This window comes from Amblyomma americanum, chromosome 3 (genome assembly GCF_052857255.1).
Source record: "Amblyomma americanum isolate KBUSLIRL-KWMA chromosome 3, ASM5285725v1, whole genome shotgun sequence".
In the NCBI taxonomy this organism is placed as follows: Eukaryota; Metazoa; Arthropoda; class Arachnida; order Ixodida; family Ixodidae; genus Amblyomma; species Amblyomma americanum.
Window position 1 is genome coordinate 126995457 of NC_135499.1, and position 19291 is coordinate 127014747.

The window sequence follows — 19291 nt, forward strand, 5'->3', positions numbered from 1 at the left end:
CCGGCAGCGTTTTGATGGAGGCGAAACGGAAAAGGCGCCCGTGTGCTGTGCGATGTCAACTCACGTTAAAGATCCCGGGTGGTCGAAATTAATCCGGAGCCCTCCTCTACGGCACCTCTTTCTTGCTTTCTTCTCTCAGTCCCTCCTTCATCCTTTCCCTTACGGCGAGGTTCAGGTGTCAGCCGGTTTGTGAGACAGGTAATGCGCCATTTTGTCCCCCCCCCCCCCCCAAAAAAAGACAATTTTTTATTTTCAATCTTTAACGTGCACTGATAGCGCACAGCACACGGGCGGCTTTTGCGTTTCGCCTCCATCGAAACGCGACCGCCACGGTCTGGTTCGAACCCGGGAACTCCGGATCAGCAAAAAAAAAAACAATTGAAAATTGGACTTGAGTAACGAAAATGACGCAGCAACTGTCTCACATATGTCGGTGGACACCCGAACCGCGCCGTAAGGAAAGGGATGAAGAGGCAGTGAAAGAAGGGAAGAAAGAGGTGCCGTAGTGGCGGGCTCCGCAATAATTTCTGTCACCTGGGGATCTTTAACAGGCACTGATATCGCACAGTACACGGGCACCTTTTGCGTCTCGCCTCCATCGGTAACGCGGCCGTTTATGATTTCGCCTTCCGGCTGGTGTGAAAGGTTATGAAGCGATAGCTTCACTACGCCATGTAAAGCCGATTCCGGCGTGCCTGGCACAGCCCTTTACTGCGCATGCGCCGCAAAACAGATGCAAGAAATATTCGAAAGCTCCGTAAAAATCAGAGGGAACGCGCACTAAAGGATTAAAAAACGAATGCGGATTATCTCAGCTAATCCAGGATATACAAAGCGAAAGCTGCCGGCGTTCATTGTGTTCATTGGCGTTGGCGTTGACAACTTTCTAGATGGAGATAATTTTGAGGAAAGGAAGGTCGCATATTTAGCTCCGTCGGCCAGTGGACGCCTCATTCGTGCTTTAATGTACTTGGCGGGATCTTTAACGTGTACTGACATCGCACAACACACGGGCGCCTTTGTGTTTCGCCTCCATCGAAACGCCGCCGCCGCGATCGGGATCGAACCCGGGTACTCCGGCTCAGTAGCCGAGCGCCCTAACAGCGCCTCCTTGCCCTAACCACTGAACCACCGCGGCGGCTGTTAAAGAACACATGGCCCATGTGCTGTGCGATGTCAGCGCATGTTAAAGATCTCCCGGTGGTCGAAATTATTCCGGAGCCTTCCACTACGGCACCTCTTTCTTCTTCTTTCACTTCCTCTAACCCTTCCCTTAAAGCGCGGTGCCGGTGTCCACCGAGATATGAGAGACAATTACTGGTCCAGTTCCTTTCCTCAAAAAAAAAACAATTTTCATTTTTAACACACACTGGTCGCTCAATAGCTTCTGGCCTGACAAAACGCAAGCTATTTCGCAGACTTCTGGAACGTGCATATATTTTAGGAGTGGAAATGATCTTTGAGGTGCGCTTAGTACTCTAGTTTACGTAGTTCCAAGTTGGCGGTCACCATGAAAACATGATCCACGCAGGTCTGGGTAATCTTCCAGAAAAAAAATTACGGTTATGTCATGAACGTCTCAAGTTTCCCAGGTTCAAAACGCATTCAGTAGTGGTAACTGCCGTCGAGTATTCCGGCGCAGCATTCACAGATCACTCATGAAAGTATAAGCAAAATATGAAGATTCATTCACATTTATTCTGAACATTTATCAACGGTCATAATACATACGTATGGTTGTAGACGGATATCATCGTGCCTCTCCGTAATGGAGGCTTTGGAGGACGAACACATAGTGCATTGACGTCCATCACCGCAACCCGTGAACCAAATTTTTCCAGGCGCGCTATATTCTCGAGGATAGTTCCATTAAGGACGTCACGAGTTGTTCGCACGATGAAACGCATCTGGTCCAGCTCTAGAAGGGAAGCGTTTTTGAAGCAGCGCCGATGCTAAAACATGTCCGCAGCTGGTGTCACGAACGCAGAAGCTGGGGTTCACCTAAAGGACAGCGAACGGGTCCCTGTTCGTGCTTCTGCTTTGGTACATGCATAAATCGAGATCGAATATAGTTACGCGCCTCCGGAGGGAGTCAGCTGCGTTAGAAACACTCCACTCTGTGTCAGTGCACGGTAGAACGCTGAGTACCTTGAAAGCCCCCCAAGATGCGAACCGGAAGAGATGGTATCTGTGCTGGAGTCGTCTCCATGGTTCCTGCACGATGACACTGCAGAGCGTCGACCATGCACCGCAGACAGATTCCACCTTGAATCTCAACGGCCTTGAGGGAGCGTAGCAGCAGCTTCGTCAGTGTTTGTTAAACCTGCTACCATCGGAACTGAGATCTACGAAGTCGCGCGCACCTTCGATGTATTCTAACCGGCAGGTAGCTGCAGCGCACTGGACTGAGGGCGTCGGTACCGGGCGTCTTTACACCGACGAAGCGAATGTTCGCTAAGTTGTCCCGTCCAGGTGGTGGGTGGAGGCGTATAGGTACCGGAGCTCGCTCTGGCTAAGTTGTCCCGTCCAGGTGGTGGGTGGAGGCGTATAGGTACCGGAGCTCGCTCTGAAGAATCTTCGCCGGAACAACCTGTGCACACTGCGCGCAGGTCACTTGTACAGCTGTGCTCTTGATGAAGTCGCGAGACCAGGGAAGCCGCCAGGCGTCTGGCTGTGGTGGGGCCCCTATCTACAATCTCGTACGGCAGGCCCCGAAGACCGAGATTTCCGGGAAGAGGCTCAGCAACCTCGTAGGCGATGAGCCCATACAGTACTTGGTTCCTTGCAGGCAGGTCATCGATGAGCCAGAGCTCGTCTTGAGGTCCCGTCATCGCACAGTCCGATTTGTCCTTCCAGGCGTCTGCAGCCACTGCGTTGTCGCTGCACATGGCTCATTCAGGCAGAAAGGCGAAGGTCTGGCCGACAGAAAGATTCGGCCGGCTTGTCGATGTAGGCTGCTCGTGCTGTGGCGCCGGCGCCACGCGCTGATCTGACATTCGCCGACGCGCGACCTTGCGATCTGCGCATGCGCAACTTTGCTGTCCAGCAAGAAGAAAATGAAAATTGGTTTTTGAGGAAATTCGAACCCGACCGAGGCGGCTGCGTTCTTATGGAGGCAAAACGCAAAAGGCGCCAGTGTGCTGTCCGATGTCAGTGCACGTTAAAGATCCCCAGGTGGTCGAAATTATTTACGGAGCCCTCCACTACGACAGCTCTTTCTTCCTTTCTTCTTTCACTCCCTCCTTTACCCCTTCCCTTACAAAGCGGCTCAGGTGCCCAACGATATGAGAGAGATACTGCGGATTTCCGATCCCCAAAAACCGATTATTATTATTATTATTATTATTATTATTATTATTATTATTATTATTATTATTATTATTATTATTGTTGTTGTTGTTGTTGTTGTTGTTGTTGTTGTTGTTGTTGTTGTTATTATTATTTTGAGGAAAGAAAATGAAGCATTAACTGTCTCACATATCTCGGTGGACACCCGAATTGCGCCTTAAGAGAAAAGGGTAAAGGAGGGAGTGAAAGTAAAAAGGAAGAAAGAGGTGCGTAGTGGAGGGCTGCTGAGGACTCGCTCCTTCATCCGTAACCCTTATGGCACGGTTCAGGGGTCGACCGAGAAGGGAGACAGATACTGCGCCATTTCCTTTCCCCAAAAACCAATTTTCAACTTTCAAGTGTTACCCGCCGCGATGGCTCAGTGGTTAGGCCGCTCTGCTACTGATCCAGAATTCCCGAGTTCGAACCCGACCGCGCCGGCAGCGTTTTGATGGAGGCGAAACGGAAAAGGCGCCCGTGTGCTGTGCGATGTCAACTCACGTTAAAGATCCCGGGTGGTCGAAATTAATCCGGAGCCCTCCTCTACGGCACCTCTTTCTTGCTTTCTTCTCTCAGTCCCTCCTTCATCCTTTCCCTTACGGCGAGGTTCAGGTGTCAGCCGGTTTGTGAGACAGGTAATGCGCCATTTTGTCCCCCCCCCCCAAAAAAAGACAATTTTTTATTTTCAATCTTTAACGTGCACTGATAGCGCACAGCACACGGGCGGCTTTTGCGTTTCGCCTCCATCGAAACGCGACCGCCACGGTCTGGTTCGAACCCGGGAACTCCGGATCAGCAAAAAAAAAAAACAATTGAAAATTGGACTTGAGTAACGAAAATGACGCAGCAACTGTCTCACATATCTCGGTGGACACCCGAACCGCGCCGTAAGGAAAGGGATGAAGAGGCAGTGAAAGAAGGGAAGAAAGAGGTGCCGTAGTGGCGGGCTCCGCAATAATTTCTGTCACCTGGGGATCTTTAACAGGCACTGATATCGCACAGTACACGGGCACCTTTTGCGTCTCGCCTCCATCGGTAACGCGGCCGTTTATGATTTCGCCTTCCGGCTGGTGTGAAAGGTTATGAAGCGATAGCTTCACTACGCCATGTAAAGCCGATTCCGGCGTGCCTGGCACAGCCCTTTACTGCGCATGCGCCGCAAAACAGATGCAAGAAATATTCGAAAGCTCCGTAAAAATCAGAGGGAACGCGCACTAAAGGATTAAAAAACGAATGCGGATTATCTCAGCTAATCCAGGATATACAAAGCGAAAGCTGCCGGCGTTCATTGTGTTCATTGGCGTTGGCGTTGACAACTTTCTAGATGGAGATAATTTTGAGGAAAGGAAGGTCGCATATTTAGCTCCGTCGGCCAGTGGACGCCTCATTCGTGCTTTAATGTACTTGGCGGGATCTTTAACGTGTACTGACATCGCACAACACACGGGCGCCTTTGTGTTTCGCCTCCATCGAAACGCCGCCGCCGCGATCGGGATCGAACCCGGGTACTCCGGCTCAGTAGCCGAGCGCCCTAACAGCGCCTCCTTGCCCTAACCACTGAACCACCGCGGCGGCTGTTAAAGAACACATGGCCCATGTGCTGTGCGATGTCAGCGCATGTTAAAGATCTCCCGGTGGTCGAAATTATTCCGGAGCCTTCCACTACGGCACCTCTTTCTTCTTCTTTCACTTCCTCTAACCCTTCCCTTAAAGCGCGGTGCCGGTGTCCACCGAGATATGAGAGACAATTACTGGTCCAGTTCCTTTCCTCAAAAAAAAAACAATTTTCATTTTTAACACACACTGGTCGCTCAATAGCTTCTGGCCTGACAAAACGCAAGCTATTTCGCAGACTTCTGGAACGTGCATATATTTTAGGAGTGGAAATGATCTTTGAGGTGCGCTTAGTACTCTAGTTTACGTAGTTCCAAGTTGGCGGTCACCATGAAAACATGATCCACGCAGGTCTGGGTAATCTTCCAGAAAAAAAATACGGTTATGTCATGAACGTCTCAAGTTTCCCAGGTTCAAACGCATTCAGTAGTGGTAACTGCCGTCGAGTATTCCGGCGCAGCATTCACAGATCACTCATGAAAGTATAAGCAAAATATGAAGATTCATTCACATTTATTCTGAACATTTATCAACGGTCATAATACATACGTATGGTTGTAGACGGATATCATCGTGCCTCTCCGTAATGGAGGCTTTGGAGGACGAACACATAGTGCATTGACGTCCATCACCGCAACCCGTGAACCAAATTTTTCCAGGCGCGCTATATTCTCGAGGATAGTTCCATTAAGGACGTCACGAGTTGTTCGACGATGAAACGCATCTGGTCCAGCTCTAGAAGGGAAGCGTTTTTGAGCAGCGCCGATGCTAAAACATGTCCGCAGCTGGTGTCACGAACGCAGAAGCTGGGGTTCACCTAAAGGACAGCGAACGGGTCCCTGTTCGTGCTTCTGCTTTGGTACATGCATAAATCGAGAATCGAATATAGTTACGCGCCTCCGGAGGGAGTCAGCTGCGTTAGAAACACTCCACTCTGTGTCAGTGCACGGTAGAACGCTGAGTACCTTGAAAGCCCCCAAGATGCGAACCGGAAGAGATGGTATCTGTGCTGGAGTCGTCTCCATGGTTCCTGCACGATGACACTGCAGAGCGTCGACCATGCACCGCGACAGATTCCACCTTGTAATCTCAACGGCCTTGAGGGAGCGTAGCAGCAGCTTCGTCAGTGTTTGTTAAAACCTGCTACCATCGGAACTGAGATCTACGAAGTCGCGCGCACCTTCGATGTATTCTACCGGCAGGTAGCTGCAGCGCACTGGACTGAGGGCGTCGGTACCGGGCGTCTTTACACCGACGAAGCGAATGTTCGCTAAGTTGTCCCGTCCAGGTGGTGGGTGGAGGCGTATAGGTACCGGAGCTCGCTCTGGCTAAGTTGTCCCGTCCAGGTGGTGGGTGGAGGCGTATAGGTACCGGAGCTCGCTCTGAAGAATCTTCGCCGGAACAACCTGTGCACACTGCGCGCAGGTCACTTGTACAGCTGTGCTCTTGATGAAGTCGCGAGACCAGGGAAGCCGCCAGGCGTCTGGCTGTGGTGGGGCCCCTATCTACAATCTCGTACGGCAGGCCCCGAAGACCGAGATTTCCGGGAAGAGGCTCAGCAACCTCGTAGGCGATGAGCCCATACAGTACTTGGTTCCTTGCAGGCAGGTCATCGATGAGCCAGTGCTCGTCTTGAGGTCCCGTGATCGTACAGTCCGATTTGTCCTTCCAGGCGTATGCAGCCACTGCGTTGCCACTGCACATGGCTCATTCAGGCAGAAAGGCGAAGGTCTGGCTAAAGTACGCTTTAGTCTGGCCGACAGAAAGATTCGGCCGGCTTGTTCGATGTAGGCTGCTCGTGCTGTGGCGCCGGCGCCACGCGCTCATCTGACATTCGCCGACGCGCGATCTTGCGATCTGCGCATGCGTAACGGCGCAGTGCAGCAAAAAAAATATTTTTGAGGAAATGACCCAGTAACTGTCTCACATATCTTGGTGGACACCCGAACCGCCCCTAAGAAAAGGAATAAAGGAGGGAGTGAAATAAGAAGGGAAGAAAGAGGTGCCGTAGTCGATGAGTAAGCCATGTTGCTGGGCTAGTTGGTTTAGCATTTTTTTGAAGCTTGGAAAAAACCCACCTTGACGCAAATAAATTCACACAGACAAAACAAAAGGCAAGGAGACAACGGACAGCGCCTGTCCGTTGTCTCCTTGCCTTTGTTTTGTCTGTGTGAATTTATTTGCGCCAAGGTGGTTTTTCCAAGCTTCAAAAAATGCCGTAGTGGAGGGCTCCGGAAAAATTTCGTCCCGTGCACTGACATTGCACAGCACACGAGCGTCTTTTGCGTTTCGCCTCCATCGAAACGCGGCTGTTTACGGTTTTGTCTTCCGGCTGGTGTGAAAGGTTTTGAAGCGATAGCTTCATTACACCATGCAAAGCCGATTTTGCGTGCCTGGCACAGCCCTATGCTGCGCATGCGCCGCGTAACAGGTGCAATAAATATTGGGGGCAGCGTAAAAATCAGAGGGCTCGCACACTCAATCTTTATAAAACCGGCGTTCAAGCCGGGAATCGAACCGAAGACTTTGGCGTTCGAGACGGGGACGCTTCCAGTCCGCCACGACGGCTCAACGTTTAAACGCTTCAGCGCGAATAAAGGCGCGCCTAGAGAATGCACGGGTTTCTTAGAAACTTATCTGCTAGATACAAACTGAGCAATACATGAGTAGTGAGCATTTAAATTACAGATGGAAGTAAGAGTAAACGTTTGCCGGTGGTGTTGGTCCATTGATTTCCAGAAACTGGATGCACCGCTTGAAGGCTTCTCGATGATATGACTTGCAGGCGAAGCGATTTAGTGAGAAACGAACTTTTATACAGGCTATTTACAGATGGGTACAAACAAAAGTCAGTATACGGCCACAACTATCCGCGGCCGGCCTAGCCGACCGCCTGCACAGAGCCGAGGGACACCGCGTCCCAACAGTCAAACTGGCGCGCCTCGCACCAGCTCTCAACGGTCACTCAGACTTCCACACTCCGTCGCTCCCATTCTGACTACCCCACAAGTTCAAAATTCCACATGCAAGCACCAAATCACTTGGACTCCTGGGCACGAGGGGTTCGAGGGAAACGAGGCCGCGGACAGTCTAGCTCGAGGATATACTAACCGAGCGACTAACCTCCCCGACCTCACCCCTCTCCCCTCTACGCACGGCGAGCGCCTCTCCTTCTCCGAACACAAAGACAAGTCTATCCCCCACCACACCGTAAGCTAACGGCGGCAGAGGCGAGGGAATGGCGACAACTACAGACGAACACCTTTCCTAACCTACACAAGTACCACAGCATCTGCCCCTGGTGTGGCGGAATTCCAACAACATATCATGTAACGTGGGGCTGCTCCGGTCCCAAGCCCCCCGAACTAGACAAACATCACTCCGAGGAACAGTGGGAGTCTGCCCTGTTCAGCTCTGACTTGGCGACGCAGCGAAAGCTGATATCCCAAGCAAGAGCAACTGCGGTGGACATTGGGGTCCTGAAATAAGGACTCCACCCAAAATATGTATTTTCGCCGCCTCTCTATCCTACCTTTTTAGAATAAATGTTTTCTACTACTACTAATCCCTCCGAACACGGCCAGACCGAGCGCCTGCCAGCTAGGAGTAGCTAGAGACAAAAACACACGGGCGCGGCTCCCTTCGCGGGTACACCCGAAGATGCCCGCGCCCCTTTCCACACGTAAAAATAAACTGCTAACTGCGGCTCATCAGTTTTGACGAATAGGAAAGCTCAGAACTGATGTCAGCGTTTTCCCTTACCCCCGAGTTCCTCCCTAGGTGGTCTCGCAATCCTTCGCCAAGGGGACAAGGGTCCAAGGTCGAGGCCGGCAGATAGCCCCGCCGTCCGGAGCGGCGAAGGAAACCGCAAGGACGAATGGGGGAGACTAACCAAAAAGGCATGAGTCCCCTTTTAACGGCGTACACCAAAGCAAAACAAAATAAAACAAAACCGGACGCGCAGCCTAGGTCACTGCCCTCTCGCGGAATATTCACAACACATGTACAAAAAATGGCCAGGCTTAGCTTGGTTAAGCCAAGAATGCGTTGCATATTGCGCGGTCTTTTTTTTTTTTTTTGAGGGCGAGGTATTGCTTGGCGGCACTCGATTTTCTCGGCAATACTTGGCTATACTTGGATTTACTCGGTAATACTTGGTTTAGCTATTTTAATTCTTGGTCATTCTGTGTGCAAGTACTGCCTGTGATACTTTAGTGGTACAGGCAGGAGCTCATTAGTTTACGTTTTTTTTATGGCAGCTCCACCATACTCTTTGTGTGCAAGTACCGGGGGGGAAATCCGACTGTGCGGCCTGCCCGTGGCCCCCCCTGCCACCGGATACGGGCCGGTGTAGTTTCGGCTACTAGGCTTTGTTCCGGTGCAACGCACAGCGGTGGGGATGGGCTGGCCGGGGCCCGTCCTCTGGGGATGCAAAACCCCATGGGAGTGGCAGCGACTCCCAAGCGACTGAGTGGGCCAGTCGCGCACGTGAGGTCCGATGCCTGTGCGGAGGCAGGCCTGGTTTCATAATCAGGTTGGACTCACGGAATTGGGATCAAAAAGTGCTCGAAAATCAAAAAGCCTCTGCATGCGGGGGCGTGCGTGGCTACCGGCTGGCGCGTCGGTTTCTGGCCACGGAGAGGCCAGGTCCGCGCGGGGGTTTCCAGCAGAAGGGCTCCTTGGGAGCGATGTCCTCGGGGAAGCAGCCAGGGATGGCTGACCGCGGGGCCGTGAGGCTAGAGCGCGGGACGCCGAGGTAAGGGGGACCTTAGTAGGACCGATGCGAAAACCGTCGATGTTGTGGAGTAGCGGTGGAGTAGGCCCGGGTTATCTCACCCTCGGCCAGGTTCTTGGTTTGTGGCCCGGTCAGCCCGGCCCTGAACACTCCCTCCTCAGTAGGTGTGGAGCAAGCCAGGGGAGGAAATAAGTGCAAGGTTGGTTGGTTGGAAGCACAGGTGGGTCCCCGGGAGTCTAATTCCATTGGCTGGATCCACCACACATACTTCCGGAGTCTGAAAAGCCGCGAAAAACACTTGACGGTTAGTAGCAGAGAGCGGGTGGTCCCCAACCGCCAGTCCGAACCGGACCCCTGAAAGTCGTGGAGGAGCCCGAGGCAGCTGCCCCGGGTTAGGATTCCCTGTCTCCGAGTCGGAGCTATTGCGTCGTTGGGTGGTCGGGCATCCCGTGAGTGGAGCCGCACCATTGGACAACATCGACGCCCTCCCTGTCCTGGCCAGACAGGAGTCGAGCGATGATAAAATGAGGGTCAATATCTCGCTGTCCCCATTCCCATCACATTACCCATAACCCTTCCCTCAGTCCCATTCCCACAACCTATGTCCCAACCCCTCCGCTACGTCCCAGGGGAGATCAGGGGAGTCTCCCCGGGCCCGCTCCCCCGGCTGTGGGTCGCTTAGTAGCATTACCCCATTTTTTTTATTTTCCCACCTACGGGTGGCAAAAGCACAACATTGCCTTCGGGCCTTTTCATTTATATTACGATTGGGTTAAGCCTGTGATACTTTAGTGGTACAGGCAGGAGCTTATTGGTTTACGTTTTTTTATGGCAGCTCCACCATACTCTTTGTGTGCAAGTACCAGTAGTGAGGCGAGAAGTGCTGTAGTGGCTATATACGTGGTTGCCGGTGAAGCTAATGCAGTTGCGCTCTGTCGAACTGCTTTACCCGTGGGCGGCATCTGGCTGTAAGACTGTCCCGGCGAAGGAGCGCAGCTCTTTTATACATATGCCGTGACGTCGATCATAACGCAGCGCCCCTAGCGGGAGGAGCGAGAGTCAGGTGGCGGCTGCGGCCGCGCGCGACCGCGCCAGTTGGGGCCCAGTTTTTCCTCCGTGACGTCACGCGCCGGCGCAGCGCCCCTAGCGGGAGGAGCGGGAATCAGGTGGTGGCTGCGGCCGCGCGCGACCGCGCGAGTTGGGGCCCAGCTTTTCCTCCGGCTGTCGTGACGTCACGTCTCGTGGCTGCGCTAAAGGTCAATCGTGGCTGCCCGGCCGCGCCCAAGGGCTGAACTGAGTGATTGCAATATGCAACGCATAAAAGTTGCGACAGCGAGCCGAACCCTACAGTAAGCGAGTAGCATGCGTTACCAGTAAAACTGCTCCGTGCTTGGCGTGCATTCGTAGCGCCATCCTGTATCAGACACAGAAAGCCCCTTCGCAATGCCATGGGCGGTCTCGAGGAGGGCGCGCGCGCGCGCGCTCGGACCCTCCAGACCGGCCGTGGCCATGCACGGCGCTGGCCCGGCAGATGGCGCGCGTCTCATCTGAGTCAACGCATTCTCTGAATGCTGATGTGCCATCTAAATCAGGCCCCGCCGCGATGGCTCAGTGGTTAGGGCGCTCGACTACTGATCCGGAGTTCCCGGGTTCGAACCCGACCGCGGCTGCAGCGTTTTTATGGAGGAAAAACGCCAAGGCGCCCGTGTGCTGTGCGATGTCAGTGCACGTTAAAGATCCCCAGGTGGTCGAAATTATTCCGGAGCCCTCCACTACGGCACCTCTCCCTTTCTTCTTTCACTCCCTCCTTTACCGTTCCCTTACGGCGCGGTTCAGGTGTCCAACGCTATATGAGACAGAGACTGCGCCATTTCCTTTCCCCCGAAAAACCAAGTATTATATTTAAATCAGAGGGTGCTCGATCACGAGGGAACGCTATCGCGTTTCACTCTTAAGGCGGAGCTTACGAAAATTGGTTTTTGGGGAAAGGAAATGGCGCAGTAACTGTCTCACACATCTCGGCGGACATCTGAACCGCGCCGTAAGGGAAGGGACAAATGAGGGAGTGAAAGAAGAAAGAAGAGAAGTGCCGTAGTGGAGAGCTCCGGCACAATTTCGATCACCTGGGGATCTTTATCGTGCGCTGACGTCGCACAGCACACGGGTCGACACTATGCCATCTTGCGGGAACTGCAGGCTCTACAGGTAGGCCCTAAAACCTATATTTACGCTCGCGCCTTTCTCTCAGGCCGCGTAGAATATCTGTTACGGGTCCAATTGGACTTATTTTTGGACATGTGGCGGAGAGTTTGAAGCATGCTTCACTCCCGCCACCGGTTGGCCCGGTATTGCACTACCTCCGGGATAGGCCTTGTCTTTAGCGCGTCTTTACTGTCCTGTCTTTCTATCCCATCTTTCAACTCTCCTACTATCTGCACATGGTAGGGATTGTGGCTCAGCTTGAGCCAGTGGGCAGGCCTGTGCACTTTCCTTTTCTTTCTTCCTGGCAACAACTTCTCTCTCTCTCTCTCTCTCAGGCCGCACTGCCACCCTGCACATAGATAAGATTATCACACCCCCTTCACACTCGGAGAGCTCAGAACCCCTCAAGGGGCTGTTCTTTCTCCCCTTTTCTTTAACATTGCTCTCATCTCATGGCTCTGACGGGGAAATTGAGGAAACTCTTCAGTTAGCAGCAGATACCATCTCCTCTCACGCGTCATCCATCGGGCTCGAATGTTCCCCCTCTAAGTCCGTGCTCTTACTAATTACACCAAAATCTAGCGCTAACTCGTCCGTCCATCCAAATTTCTTTAAAATGATCCCCTATCTATCCCCATAACACCCGACCTTCGCATCCTTGGCCTCTACTTGGAGGATTCTGAACGAAGTGAACATACTCTTAAAAGACTCAAGGCCTCCACGCAATCCGTGTTGCGCCTTCTACGCCGAGTATCCTCCCTTAACAAGGGTTTAGACGAAGCGGACAACACGAAAGTAGTGCATGCATGCATGCATGAAAGTAGCCGCATTATATACGTTATCTCATATCTCAAATTTAACCACACGGAAACCGAACGTGTGAACGCCATGATCCGCCTTGCGACTAAGGCAGCCCTAAACCTACCTCGTAGCACTAGCACAGCCAAACTCCTTTCACTAGGCATGCATAACACCATTCAGGAACTAGTTGACGCGCACCTTCAGACGCAGTACCCTAGACTTGCCGCGAGCGCCGCTGGCCGCCATATACTCTACGCCCTTCGCATCAACATACCCGCTAACCAGTCAATCCTTATAGCCGTCCCTCGACACATCCATTCACCTCTCGTTGTGAAACGCCTTCCTCGAAACGTCCATCCCCAATCTCATATCCCTCGCCGCGTAGCTCGCGCTAATGCCCTCCATAAGTATTACGGGCAAGCCCACGATGCCGTTTGGGTAGATGCCGCATGTACAGCGCATGAAGCGGTAGCAGTTGCCCACAATCCAACCCTACCTCACCCCGTAACTCACCGTCTTTCCTCGGGCTCTACGCCTGAGGAGGCAGAGGAGACCACCATCGCCCTAGCCCTTGCACATTCGGACGCCCAATACATCTTCAGCGACTCCAAAACGGCTCTGTCCAACTTTGCTAGGTGCAGGATTCACGCCCCTGCCTGGCAATTGTTGAACACCCCTACTTAAAATTTACCGCGCAGGGTAGAGCTCCAGTGGGTGCCGGCTCACTCTGGAAATCCTGGAAACGAGGCTGCCGATAAATTCGCCCGAGGTTTGATTTGGCAGGCTCAGGACAGTCTCGATCCAGGATTCTCAATGGAGCGGGCGCACACCTTTGCAGAGCTCACGCAAATATCCCGTTTGGACCGTCGGACTTACCCCCTCTCAGCCCCTCTTTTACGCACTCCCAACAGGTCCTCTTCAGACGCCTCCAGACCCGCTCTCTGTCATCCCCTCAGCTGTTTTCCCACTATTGTAGCACGTCCCCTGCATGCTCCCTATGCTGTGACCCTCACGCCACACTCTCCCAAATCCTTTTCGGCTGCCCTACTGACCATCCCCCTCAGGAACAGCGCGCCATCTCGAGCTGGGAGGACTGGGAGGTCCTGCTCACGTCTGCAGACCCGACATCGCAGCTTGCTGCGGTGACTCGGGCTGCCGACGTCACGTCTCGACATGACCTACATGATGCAGTGCGGGACCGCGCAGTGGCCCGGGGACCCAGCAGGGTCTAAAACTCACTTGCAGAAACAAAGTTTTTCTGTCTGTCTGTCAGCATACGGGCGCCTTAGCGTTTCGCCTCCATCGAAAAGCTGCTGTCGCGGTCGGGTTCGAACCCGGGTACTCCGGCTCAGCTACCACTCACGAATATAGAATGGTATGCAGTGAAGAAAAATAAATTATAAGTCCCATACATTCTAGCTACTCACTCCACCATCGCCGAAGTGTGAACACTAGAAAAGAAGGCTGGCGACAGAAGGCTGCTATTCGCATTGTCTTGTAGCGCAGCAGTTCCCCTAATGGCACGCAATAAATGTTTAATTGTTTTCCTGCTGTATTCACAGCATAATCGTTTTTAATGATTATTTTCGTGAACAGGGCTTGAAAACAACTGTAGGAAAAAGTTTTCTGGACAAAAGTGGCGCCAATTATTCCAGAATTTCACATAGAAAATAGTCAAATCCAAAGTTTACATGGTGATGCTGAACCAATTATTTGCCTAATTGTTCTCTACATCATGGTGTAGAATTGCTCAAACAAGCGAAGCATATAACAGCTTGCATAACTACGGAACTTCCGCGTTTGTCTCGGTTTGCGTCTAGGTGGATTTGGCTCCTGTTGAAAAAAAAGCTCATTTATTTCTACAATAAACGCAACCCCCCCCCCCCCCTCTACCCTCTCATTTCTCCTCCACAGGTGGAGTGGCTACATCGTCCCACCGCTGCTGGTCGTAAATGGCTGTGGCGCAAGCGGAGTTGGCTCCGGTATCTATACAAGTCCCCGGGAATAAACTTGTTTCAGGGCTGTAGGACTACTACATTTGCAGCTTTCGGGCATACGTACGTACCATCTTTGCCAAACGCAACCGGACAGCGGTGGTTTGTTTCTTAGCCGCGTAGCGAAAGTAAGGTAAACCCTTGTCGTCACGTTTTGAAACCTTTCAGTCTTTAGGGGTGCCGTAAAGGCTCCCTTATACGCTTGAGAAGCAAAAACCTTGAGAAGCAATTCCTTTTGGAGCGTTGCTAGAGCGTGGCCGTGGATTCGGCGCTCAGCACGAGCGAGCAGGATGTACTACGTTAAACACGGACGACGGGGCGGTACCGTACTGGGAAGAAGAGCTCAGATGGATGTGGCATCTGTAAGGATCGACTAGTCTTTTGGCGTGAGTGGCACGCTGCTACGCAAGCAGCCAGGTTTCATGTAGCGTTTCAAGCCCTCGTCGCTGCCGCTTCGTCTTATCCGCGTCTTACTGTATTTTCTTTGTAATTCTTTATCACTGCCTTTTCGACTCAGTATATTTGTTCTATTTGTTCTATATTTTCGTTCTGCCCTGCTCAGGTGTAGCGGCTGTTTTCTTTTCTTTCTTTTGAGGCGTTGTTTTGGTCCGGAATAAACCGGTCTTTTTATACTGACTGTGGGCGTGTCACTCGTCGAGTGAGACCACGGCTCGCGGACACCGTTCCCTGGAAGGCGAGGCCTTCAAGGTCTTTCGCCCAAATGTCTTTACCACTGTAACTACAGTGCTGCTGCACCATGTTCCGCGCTTAGCCACGCTAAACCTTCTGCTGCTTTTATTCTTCTTCCTCCGCCTTCAAGCGCTCGCTGTAACTTGCCGCCGAAGCCTACAGTCATGGCCAGGAACGAGCCTCCTGCTTTTTCTTTTCCTGATAGAAATATATTCCTACCCCCAAGATCCCAATCCATAACCTGTCATTAATGAGAGCACGTGCGCATCTCTAGGTACGCCCATCGCTCGCAGTCATCAGATGAGCCGCGTGGGAGAGAACTTGGTCGCCTGCACTCTCAGGCTCCGCCGACGTTGGCCAGTCAACACCGGATAGAGCAGGAAACAGTGCGTCCCGTGTATGCATACAGGCGTCACGTGTAAGCTTCGCGCTCTGATCCATTCCAAGGAGATGCAGCTGCGCAAACGCAGCTTCAATTCACCTCCGACGGGGCAAAAACGCGCACGGATAAACGCGTGCGGAAGGTGTCTGCATACTTGCGCACTGCACGCAGAACCGTCAACGCGTGCCACGACGCCGCCGCGATTTTAAGCAGCTGGATTCGTTAGTCACTTATCTAGGCTCTCTCGAGCTTCGATACCGTTGCAACTACGTAACAAATATCATACCTCGGAGTGCAGTTGATCGTGCGTCTATACGTCACCATTTTCGATACATATATTTCGTTAAAGCGGTACCGTACGTTGTATTTGGTTTCTGGCTCGTATAGTTGATCACGAATACATTCAACAGCCGTCCCTATATTTTAAAACACTAATATGATTCACTGTAACACGGTAATTCGCTGTAACGCAGGGAAAGAGTCACCGAGAAAATGTAACTTTCAAAGAAAGTTTATATTTTGAAACTGAAAATCCACTTAAAGAAATGCGATGGCTTCCTTACCTCAGTGAGGAGCCCTCTTTGATTCCTTAACTCAATGAAGCGTTGAAGGGAGCCAGCTCATTTTCGAACCGGCCATTGCTGCTCCACAGGTAAGGAAGCACTCAGAGCAAGCCGCTTGTACGCGTCTGGTTTCGAGAACGTGCGCCTAATATTTGAAATATATTTATCGAAACTGGAAAGAAAAGCAAGCAGACATCTATAACTTTGCATTTGTTTTGAGGTACGCGCACCTATGGGCGCTTGATTTGCATTTTATGCGTATTGTTTCGATACTCTAGATTGTTTGTAAGGAAAGCATATATAGTGGCTTTGGCAACGTCCAATTCTTTACAATGATGCGATAGTGCAGTGGCAGCAGCGAATGATGGCTTTGTCACTGTGAGCTCGGCTTCGCCGCAGCCAAGGAAGATGCCCCACTGCACAAGCGCAGAGCGAGTGGTTGTATAGTGAAGCACACGTTCAGGTCAAGCAGTCTCAAGATAAGGACGCGCCAATGGAGGCCTCACTAAGGGCTTCTTAGTAAGGCTCATTTAAATATTGACTGATGCAAGGCAAGCGGCTGTTAAGGCTTCCCCATTTGGGCAATGTGGGTTCTAGAATTTGGACCTAAGGCTGTAGATAATTTTTAAACAGGAACCTAATACGAAGGTGAACTACCGCAGTATTGAAACGTCCAAATACGTGCACAGTACGGCTGCCAATTTACACAGGGTAGCGCCTAAGGGCACCCTGACCTTCGGCGTTTGATTTACTTTTCATGCGACCAGTTCATCTGAATGTGCGCCCAAGATATATACGCGGTAATCGCGTAAACACTTTTTCTTGCGTAAAAGGCCTCCTTCGTTCCCACAACATTCATGGTATCATATACGTGTTATTATAACGTATAGAGTGAGGCATATAGAGCATTATCATTATAACGTACAGCATTATTACTATAACGTTATTATAACGTATAGAGCGAGGGGCTGCCATATAGCTTTTAAAGCCTCTTCTTACGTCGAACTGTGTTTATAAACTGACGAAATAGACAAATGTGGCACCATGTAACGTATTAGGCTCCATCGATGATAAGTGGTGTCGAAGGCATCGAGGCGCCCTACAGGACAAAATGTATACCCCCAGAGACGCCGCGCCCACTGTAGTGCATAGCCATCTTTTACAGCGTTTTCTTGAAGAAAAAAAAGGAAACTGCCAGTTATGCACTTTAAATGCGGCGGTAAACCACAGAGTAATCACCTTTTCATCAATCGTGCAGCAAGAGAGGCGCACACTGAGCGGACGTCCAAATTAGCTTGTCTAAATCACTTTTCTTCTGGCTAAATAACTTCGAAATTTCTCACGTTTCAATGTGGCGTTATTTTTTATTTAATTTAAATCAGTATTCTGACATTACTTGTACTATTTAAATATGCGTCGTAAGAGTCGTTGCGTGTGGCTGTAGGCATAGAAGCACGCATAACACAGGGTACGGAGAACGGTAAGTACGTCGTAAAGACATAACGATGGAACCCAGGGCTGTATGTCTGCTGCCTGCATTCGAGGGAACATCCAAGCTTGAGGAAAACATTTTGGTTCACGTTGACAAACTTTTGATAAAAATCTGGCGAGGAAAAGACGTCGGACGATAATCATGCGAGGCGTTGTACGCGAGGAAAACTGTTCCTCCCAGCGCTGACTAGACCGCCCACTCGACTCGGTCCAAGCGCCTCTGGGCGATGCGAACTAGAATCTGCTCAAGCACGCGCGCGACGCGCCTGTGCTCTGGCCGCAGGGTGTACAAGCCGCTCGAAGTGCCGCCTCCGCCAACTTCCAGCCAGATTGTCGAGAAGGGCCCGGTCACGTTCACGCTGGAGATGCGCAGCTCGACCAGGCGCATCGAGCTGACCACCACTCGCGATCCCTCTTCGGCCGGCATGAGAATGGAGCACTCCAGTTCCAGCGCGTCGGCCACCAGGTGTGCGCTGCCAGCCAGCATCACCCAGCTTGCCGCCGTCTAGTCGGAGATGACCTGCGATCAGAAGAGGAAAAAGAAAGTACGCTCCTCCAAACTTACACGACTTAGTTCGAGTTAGGGTAAGCTCGAGTACGTCTGGAGTAGTGCTTTAGCACTAATAATTTTTCGGTTCGTGGATTTCTCTTCCAGAAGCATTAACTGCCCTACATCTCACAGCTTAATGCACTGGAATGGAAGTAGGACTGCTTGCTCAAGCGTGTGGTTGGCTGGCGAGCGCGTGAAATTAGCACGCTTGCGTAAACCCCTTGCACATATATCTTCCACTCCGGTGCAACAACTGCGAGATAAAGGATACACAAGCTTCGAACAAACGCCGCAATTTTGCTTTTACAGTCGGTGATACAGTCGGCGTAGAAAAATCCATCGTAGAGACCACATTGACCGTGATAACATTAATCTAGTCTAGCAATAGCCTAACATTTGTCTAGCAATAGTGAAACTTAGGCACATGTAGAGCCGCGTCAATGTGCAAACCACGCAGACCAGATGTGCTTGCGATAGCTGACATGCTCATTAAAAGTGCTAAACGCGCTAAGTCGGCGTCACAAAGGTTATAGAATTACCACGTGGCTGCCTCTAAGACGTAGCGGTAGATGGAGTAGACGTCTCAAGCTACGCACTCGAATAAGAAATGAAGGAGATATAGAGATAAAAAATATTAGAGCCCAATTATGACTTTATACGTGCTGTACAGCCAAGCGGACAAATGCTAACTGGTCGACATGGAAATTGATTTTTGAGGAAAGGTATTCGCGAAATAACTGTCACACATCTCTGTGGACACCCGAACCGCGCCGTAAGGATAAAGGAGGTACTGAGAGAAGAAAGGAAGAAAGAGGTGCCGTAGAGGAGGGCTCCAGAATAATTTCGACCACCTGTGGATCTTTAACGTGCACTGAAATCGCACAGCACACGGGCGCCTTTTGCGTTTCGCCTCCATCGGAACGCGGCCTTCGCGGTCGGGTT

The 19291-nt window shown here is 51.5% G+C and overlaps 1 pseudogene; it reads left to right on the forward strand.

Moving 5' to 3' along the window:
- Nucleotides 1–11934: 11934 nt before the first annotated feature.
- LOC144126420 (U2 spliceosomal RNA) lies at nucleotides 11935–12055 on the forward strand (annotated as a pseudogene).
- The last annotated feature ends 7236 nt before the right edge of the window (nucleotides 12056–19291 follow it).